Source organism: Ovis aries, chromosome X, assembly GCF_016772045.2.
Source record: "Ovis aries strain OAR_USU_Benz2616 breed Rambouillet chromosome X, ARS-UI_Ramb_v3.0, whole genome shotgun sequence".
In the NCBI taxonomy this organism is placed as follows: domain Eukaryota; kingdom Metazoa; phylum Chordata; class Mammalia; order Artiodactyla; family Bovidae; genus Ovis; species Ovis aries.
Window position 1 is genome coordinate 14,072,331 of NC_056080.1, and position 9,372 is coordinate 14,081,702.

The 9,372-nt window shown below is 41.0% G+C and overlaps 1 pseudogene; it reads right to left on the bottom strand.

Moving 5' to 3' along the window:
* Window positions 1–6,679: 6,679 nt before the first annotated feature.
* On the bottom strand, window positions 6,680–7,236 carry LOC114111290 (deoxyuridine 5'-triphosphate nucleotidohydrolase, mitochondrial-like; annotated as a pseudogene).
* Window positions 7,237–9,372: the final 2,136 nt, after the last annotated feature.

Consider the following 9,372-nt stretch of genomic DNA (forward strand, 5'->3'; position numbering starts at 1 on the left):
TCTCAGAAAGTGAGAAGTCCTGGAAGATACAATTCCATACACAAAATGCAATCAGTCTCAGAAATTGAGAGCAACCCATGGTGTAGGGTGCTTAGTTTTTATGAAAGTGAAGTGAAAGTAAAAGTCACTCATTCATGTCAGACTATTTGCAAGCTCATGGACTGCAACCTACCAGGCTCCTTTGTCCATGGGATTCTCCAGGCAAGAACACTGGAGTGGGTTGCCATTTCCTTCTCCAGTGGATCTTCCCCACTCAAGGATAGAACCTGGGTCACCTGCATTACAGGCAGATTCTTTACTGTCTGAGCCACCAGGGAAGCCTAGTTTTTATGTGCTGGGTAATTTCCCAAAGAAAAGCACTGCCAAAGAATACTCAAACTACCATACAATTGCACTCATCTCACATGCTAGTAAAGCTCAAAATTCTCCAAGCCAGGGCTTCAACACTACATGAACCGTGACCTTCCAGATGTTCAAGCTGGATTTAGAAAAGGCAGAGGAACTAGAGATCAAATTGCCAACATCCATTTGATCATCGAAAAAGCAAGAGAGTTCCAGAAAAACATCTACTTCTGCTTTATTGATTACGCCAAAGCCTTTGACTGTGTAGATTGCATCAAACTGTAGAAAATTCTGAAAGAGATGGGAATACCAGACCATTTGACCTGCCTCTTGAGAAATCTGTATGCAGATCAGGAGGCAACAGTTAGAACTGGACATGGAACAACAGATTGGTTCCAAATCAGGAAAGGAGTGCATCAATGCTGTATATTGTCACCCTGCTTATTTAATTTATACGCAGAGTACATCACACAAAATGTTGCACTGGATGAAGCACAAGCTGGAATCAAGATTGCTGGGAGAAATATCAATAACCTTAGTTATGCAGATGATACCACCCTTATGGCAGAAAGTGAAGAAGAGCTAAAGAGCCTCTTGTTGAAAGTGAAAGAGGAGAGTGAAAAAGTTGGCATAAAACTCAACATTCATAAAACTAAGATCATGGCATCTGGTCCCATCACTTCATGGGAAATAGATGGGGAAACAATGGAAACAGTGACGGACTTTATTTTCTTGGGTTCCAAAATCAGTGCAGATGGTGACTGCAGCCATGAAATTAAAAGACGCTTGCTCCTTGGAAGCAAAATTATGACCAAGCTAGACAGCACATCAAAAAGCAGAGACATCACTTTGCCAACAAAGGTCCGTCTAGGTAAGGCTATGGTTTCTCCAATAGTCATGTGTGGATGTGAGAATTGGATTATAAAGAAAGCTGAGCACTAAAGAATTGATGCTTTTGAACTGTGGTGTTGGAGAAGACTCTTGAGAGTTCCCTGGCCTGAAAGGAGATCCAACCAGTCCATCCTAAAGGAAATCAGTCCTGAATATTCATTGGAAGGACTGATGCTGAAGCTGAAACTACAATACTTTGGCCACCTAATGTGAAGAACTGACTCATTGGAAAAGACCCTGATGCTGGAAAAGATTGAAGGCAGCAGGAGAAGGGGATGATAGAGGATGAGATGTTTGGATGGCATCACTGACTCAATGTATGTGAGTTTGAGCAAGCTCCGGGAGTTGGTGATGGATAGCGAAGCCTGGTGTGTTGCAGTCCATGAGACTGCAAAGAGTTGGACATGGCTAAACAACTGAACTGAAGTGAGAATGGATCCAGTTATCGATATTTTTATAAGCTCCCCAAGTGATTTTGTATGGCTATGATTAAGAACCAGTGCTCTCATGAAGAGCACACGAAACAAAGAGATTTGGCTTTGCAGGCATCTGTTGCTAGCAGTATTTGATATGGTATCTTTTGGATTCCAGAGGTTGCAGTCATGTCATATGACATTCAAAGACCTGCCAAAGATGGGGAAAAATCTCAAAGCAGTCAGATAACTAATTGCGGTCATTACAGAGCTCCACAGCTCTCCTCTGGCTGCTGCAGAATGATGGTGGATGGGCCCACTAGCCCATGTGTTTTAGTAGGATATCCTGGCAAGGTTTAAGGGCTGTGTTGAAGAACTAGACTGGGACTCCTGGTTGCCATGTTCTTGAGGTGGCAGTTGGATGAATCAAATGCCAATTAGAGTTTTCCCCATCATTCCTGAAGATGTAATCTCTGCACCTGAAGAACCAGTGCACTGTTTTACTATTTGATCCGCAGCTAAAATGCGCAGATAAAGATGAGTGTTAGCCCGGACTCATTGAAAGTATTCCCGGTAGACACCATAAGGAATTAAGATCCTGTTACTTTTTAACCTGACACAAGATGTCACCATTGCTCCTGTGCTTTTAGCAATAACAGTATAAAGTTAAACAGCAGTGAGTTTGACTCCCTGATTACACAAGTTGTTTTTCCCCCTTACAAGGAAATAAGTGAGTGTGTTCTGTTGATGAAGTTCATTAATCTATAGTCAATTCCACCCATCCAAGTTAAAGTATTTATATATAAACAGTTGTTTGATATTTTTTCCCTTACACTAGATATGGATCAAAGTTAATAACTCTGTGAACACTTCACAAAGAGATTTTGGTGGAGGTGACCATAAAATAAGATAAGCTAAAATTTATATGATAACTGGAAAATTGCAGATTGTGTTTTAACTTGTCTTCACTGCTGCTGACAATGTTGACATAATCTCTTGTTACCATGCTTAATTTGGTGCCAGAGTGGGGAAAAAGGCATGGACATTATTCCAGGGCACCAACGGCTAAGAAGTGGAGCAGGTGAAAGATCACTGGAGCACTAAAACATCATTGGAAATGTTGCCAAGATGGAGAAAGTTGTACTGACAGAAATTCTCTTACACACTGCACTGTGCATGGTTGGAAGGAACACTTTGCAAAGCTGGTTGGAGGTGAAGATGGTGAACCAAGAGCTGAGTGAAGTGTAGACTTTGGGGAGTGGAGTTGCATTACTGAGAATATTAAGAGAGGCTAGAACTAGCAAGCATCCTAATGCTGTGCCATTCTCCTACACTCCCTCTCTATATAAACACTGAACACCACTAAAGAATATCCATTTGAAAGACTGTGTAATCATTATTTTGCTCTAAGTTTTCAAACCAAAATATCAATGTCAATTGACTCAGTCTTCTGGAATTGTGATGATTAATTTATTTTCTAATTTTTTATGAGTATATACCAATACTATATGATTCCAACTATGTGACATTCTTAAAAAGGCAAACTATGGAGACAGTAAAAAGATCAGTGGTTGCCAGGTGCTTGTTGGTGGGGATGGGGGTGAAGGAGAGATGAATAAGCAGAGCACAGATAATTTTTAGGGCAGTGAAAAGAGTGTCATACTGTAATGATGAATACATATCATTATACATTTGTCCAAACCCAGAGAGTATACGACACCAAATTGTTATTATTGTTCAGTTGCTCAGTCATGTCTGACTCTGTGACCCCATGGACTGCAGCTTGCCAGGCTTCCCTGTCCATCATCACCTCCTGGAGCTTGCTCAAACTCATGTCCATCGAGTCGGTGATGCCATCCAACCATCTCATCCTCTGTCATCCCCTTCTCCTCCTGCCTTCAATCTTTCCCAGCATCAGGATCTTTTCCAATGAGTCAGTTCTTCGCATCGGGTGACCAAAGTATTCGAGCTTCAATCATTTCAGTGAATATTTCAGCATCAGTCATTTCAGTGAATATTCAGGACTGATTTCCTTTAGGGTTGACTGGTTTGATCTCCTTGTAGCCCAAGGGACTCTCAAGAGTTTTCTCCAACACCACAGTTCAAAAACATCAATTCTTTGGCCCTCAGCTTTCTTTATGGTTCAACACTCACATCCATACATGACTACTGGAAAAGCCATAGCTTTGACTAGACTGACCTTTGTCAGCAAACTAATGTCTCTGCTTTTTAATATGCTGTCTAGGTTGGTCATAACTTTTCTTCCAAGGAGCAAACATCTTTTAATTTTATGGCTACACTCACCATCTGCAGTGATTTTGGAGCCCAAGAAAATAGTTTGTCACTGTTTCCATTGTTTCCTCATCTATTTGCCATGAAGTGATGGGACCGGATGCCATGATCCTAGTTTTCTAAATGTTGAGTTTTAAGCCAGCTTTTTCACTCTCCTCTTTCACTTTCATCAAGAGGCTCTTTAGTTCCTCTTTACTTTCTGCCATAAGAGTGGTGTCATCTGCATATCTGAGGTTATTGATATTTCTCCCAGCAATCTTGATTCCAGCTTGTGCTTCATCCAGCGCAGCATTTTGTGTGATGTACTCTGAGTATAAATTAAATAAACAGGGTGACAATATACAGCCTTGACATACTCCTCTCCCTATTTGGACCCAGGCTGTTGTTCCATGCCCCGTTCTAACTGTTGCTTCTTGACCTGCATACAGATTTCTCAAGAGGCAAGTAAGGTGGTCTGGTATTCCTATCTCTTTAAGAATTTTTCACAGTTTTTGTGATCTACACAGTCAAAGGCTTTAGTGTAATCAATAAAGCAGAAGTAGATGTTTTTCTAGTATTCTCTTGCTTTTTTCAATGATCAAACAGATGTTGGCAATTTGATCTCTAGTTCCTCTGCCTTTTCTAAATCCAGCTTGAACATCTGGAAGGTCATGGTTCATGTAGTGTTGAAGCCTGGCTTGGAGAATTTTGAGCATTACTTTGCTACCATGTGAGATGAGTGAAATTGTGTGGTAGTTTGAACATTCTTTGGCATTGCCCTTCTTAGGGATTGGAATGAAAACTGACCTTTTCCAGTCCTGTGGCCACTGCTGAGTTTTCCAAATTTGCTGGCATTTTGAGTGCAGCACTTTCCCAGCATCATCTTTCAGCATTTGAAATAGCTCAAAAAAAAAGAAAAAAAAAAAAAAAGAAATAGCTCAACTGGAATTCCATCACCTCCACTAGCTTTGTTCGTAGTAATGCTTCTTAAGGTCCACTTGACTTCTCACTCCAGGATGTCTGGCTGTAGGTGAGTGATCACACCGTTGTGGTTATCTGGGTCATGAAGATCTTTTTTGTATAGTTCTTCTGTGTATTCTTGCTACCTCTTCTTAATATCTTCTGCTTCTGTTAGGTCCATACCATTTCTGTCCTTTATTGTGCCCATCTTTGCGTGAAATGTTCCCTTGCTATTTCTAATTTTCTCGAAGAGATCTCTAGTCTTTCCCATTCTATTGTTTTCCTCTACATCTTTGCATTGATCACTGAGGAAGGTTTTCTTACCTCTCCTTGCTATTCTTTGGAACTCTGCATTCATATGGATATATCTTTCCTTTTCTCCTTTGCCTTTCCCCTCTCTTCTTTTCTCAGGTTATTTGTAAGACCTCGTCAGACAACCATTTTGCTTTCTTGCATTTCTTTTTCTTGGAGATGGTCTTGATCCCTGTCTCCTGTACAATGTCATGAACCTCTGTCTATAGTTCTTCAGGCACTGTATCATATCTAATTCCTTGAGTCTTTTTGTCACTTCCTCTGTATAATTGTAAGGGATTTGATTTAGGTCATACCTGAATGGTCTAGTGGTTTTCCCTACTTTCTTCAATTTAAGTCCGAATTGTGCATTAAGGAATTAATGAACTGAGCCACAGTCGGCTCTTGGTCTTGTTTTTATTGACTGTATAGCACTTCTCCATCTTCAGCTTCAACGAATATAATCAATCTGATTTCGGTGTTGACCATTTGTTGATGTCCATATGTAGAGTCGTCTCCTGTGCTGTTGGAAGAAGTTGTTTGCTATGACTAGCGTGTGCTCTTGGCAGGGCCTTTGCCCTGCTTCATTTTGTACTCCAAGGCCAGACTTGCCTGTTACTCCAGGTATCTCTTGACTTCCTACTTTTGCATTCTAGTCCCCTATGATGAAAAGGACATCATTTTTTGGTGTTAGTTCTAGAAGGTCTTGTAGGTCTTCATAGAACCATTCAACTTCAGCTTCTTCAGCATTACGTGTTGGGGCATAGACTTGGATTACTGTGATATTGAATGGTTTGCCTTGGAAACTAGTAGAAATCATTCTCTCGTTTTTGAAATTGCACCCAAGTACTGCATTTTGGACTCTTGTTGACTATGATGGCTACTCCATTTCTTCTAAGGGATTCTTGCCCACAGTAGTAGATATAATGGGCATCTGAATTAAATTTTCCCATTCCTATCCATTTTAGTTCACTGATTCCTGAAATGTAGATGTTCACTCTTACCATCTCCTGTTTGACCACTCTGAGTTGCCTTGATTCATAGACCTAAGATTCCAGGTTCCTATGCAATATCGTTTTTTACAGCATTGGAATTTATTTTCATCACCAGTCATATCCACAACTGGGTGTTGTTTTCGCTTTGGCTCCATCTCGTCGTTCTTTCTGAAGTTATTTCTCCACTGATCTCCAGTAGCATGTTGGGCAGTTACTGACCAGGGCGTTCATCTTTCAGTGTCATATCTTTTTGCCTTTTCATACTGTTCATGAGATTCCCAATGCAAGAATATTGAAGTGGTTTGCCATTCCTGTCTCCAGTGGATCAGTTTTGTCAGAACTCTCCATGTTCTGGACCATGAGTCATCCATCTTGGGTGGCCTACATGGCACGGCTCATAGTTTCATTGAGACATAGTTTCATTTGAGATGCTACATGTATGAAAATATTTTTAAACTACCCTCAAAACATTGATAATATGGTTGTATTTAAAGTTCTATATTGAAACTATTTTTTTTTAAGCAAAGTCTTTATTTTCAAGAAAAAAGTACTTTCTCATTTCCTGTTCTTGGCATAAGTTTTAATTACTTCCAGTGGAACCAAAGCCGCCTGAACCCCTTTCAGTGTCATCTAAAATTTGAACTTCCTCTATTTCTGGGTAAAATATCCATTCACAAATGAGCTGTGCAATTCGATCACCCTTTTTGACTTCAAACTTCTCTTTGCCAAAATTAAACAGGACAACACCAACATTTCCTCTATAATCTTCATCTATGACACCAGCTTCTACATCTATGAAGTGTTTTGCTGCCAAGCTAGAATGAGGAGCTGCTCTTCCATAGCACCCAGAAGGAAGGGCTATCTGAATGTCAGTTTTCACAAGCACTTTCTCCATCGGTGGTACTGTGTAATCATAGGCACTGTACAGGTCGTAGCCTGCGGCGCACGTGGACCCGTTGGTGGGGGCTGTGGTGTGCTCCGAGAGCCGGGCAAAGAGGAGACGCATATCTCCCGCCTCCGTGGCCCGGGCCACTTGCTGGGGAGATGACTTGTGCCTCTTGAGAGCAGGGCATGGCAGCGTAGAACGTGGGCACAAGAGGGAGCAGGGGGAACAAGAGAGAGAGAGTGCGCGCGTGGATGAGTTCTCTGAAACTATTTTTTAAAGGAAGTTTGATAGCATCACTCCATTTCCTTCTAGCTAGCCTATTGCTTTTATTTGTGAGCTGTTTTTTTCTCTTGGAAGACTTTAGAATCTCTTTATACCCAGTGTTCTGAAATTTTAGAATAATACCTTAGCAATGGCATGGTGCTGGGTTGGCCCCTTATTCTGTTCTGGGAAATTAAAAAAATTTTTTAATTGTTTCCTCCTGTCCATTTTCTTGTCTTTCTTTCTAGAACCCTTACAATTCAATCTTGAACCTCATGGATTGATTCTCTGAATTTCTTACTCTTATTTTCTTATAATACTTTCCATTTCTTTCTTTTTCTGTCTATTCTACTGTCAACTTAAAAAAAATGCATAACATTAAAGTTTCTAGTTGAGTTTTATTTGAGGCAAAATGAGGACCGCAGCCTGGGAAAGAACATCTCACATAGCTCTGAGAAATTGCTCCAAAGAGGTGGGGCAGGGGTGGGGGTAGGGGGAAGTCAGTATATATGTGATCTTATCAAGCATATATTTTTCCAGAAGGTTTCTATGAGTCTTGTGAAGCCTTCACTAGTCAGGAAAGATTTTAGTGCTTTTCTTCACTGGTCACCGGGAAGGATTTTGGTGCTTTTCTAGATATGAGGAGATACAAGAATTGGGCTCATAAAATCAGCTCCTGAAAATATCTAACTATCTGAAAACCTGTTCTGCCATTTCCCTTCTCCCCTCCCCCCCACTCCCTCAGCCAGCACAGAGTTCCTCATTTCTTCTCTTCACTCTGAACTCCTTTCAGGGGATGTTGAAAATCAGCAGCTCCATCTGCATGTGATTTAATCCTTGTAGAGGTAGATAGCAAGTGCCGCTTCGTAGCTGACAAAACTTTCTATAAGATTTCTTCAGCTTTATCTTACCACTCCTTTATTGACTTATTTTCTGTTATATTTTAATTTTCAAAGCTCTTTATATTCTTGGGTTGTTTGTTTTCTGTATAGCATGTCCTTCTTGTTTCTTGGATGATGCAGTCTCATTTATCATTTGAAAATACTACTTACAGTGAAGTTTAGTTTTCTTCTGCTCTCTGCATTGTTTCTGTTTTCTCTGGTTTCCTTCCCCACACCCCATATATTCTTTGCCTTTCATGTTAGAAATTTTCTTTAAATGGAAATTCTTGGTGGTCTTGATCTCAGGTGACCTCAGCCTGCAATGACTTGAAGTGGGGCTTCGGTTCCTAGCTAGAGATTGAGGTCGAGTCTAGGTGGTGAGGGCACTGACTTAGCGACTATACCAGTGGTCAGTGACATAGCCCTGGCTCTTTGGCTTTGCAGAAAAGAATTCCCATGAAGACGGAAAGTAGTGAAACAAGTAAAGTGTTTATTAGGAGGAAAAAGAGTACAGTATGTGTAGATACATACCTGGGTGGGCTCAGAGAGAGTCGTGCCTTCATAGTGATTTGAATCACTTTTATGGGGCATTCCTTCCAGGTTTCCTTTGGCCAGTCATTCTGATTTGTCTGGTTCTGAGTCCATATTAGGCATATTTCAGTATCCTCCCAAGTGTGCATACTCATCTCTTAGCCCAGATAGATTTTGGTGAAGAGTCTTATGGGAAGTTGACATTACTTACTTTCAGATGATGCACTCTCCCTTTTTGACCTCCAAGGAGCCTTTCTGCACATGTGTAGTCAGGGAGCTCTCCTTGACTTGTTGTTGAGTCACTCAGTCATGTCTGACTCTTCACAACACAATAGACTGCAGCACACCAGGCTTCCCTATCCTTCACCATCTCCCAGAGCTTCCTCAAATTCATGTCCATTGTGTCAGTGATGCCATCCAACCATGTCATCCTTTGTCATCCCCTACTCCACCTGCCTTCATCTTTCCCAGCATCAGGATCTTTTCCAATGAGTTGGCTCTCTGCATTGGGTGGCCAAAGTATTGGAGCTTCAGTTTGAGCATCAGTCCTTCAAATGAATATTCAGGATTGATTTCCTTTAGGATTGACTGGTTTGATGTCCTTGCAGTCCAAGGGACTCTCAAGAGTCTTCTCCAGCACCACACTTTGA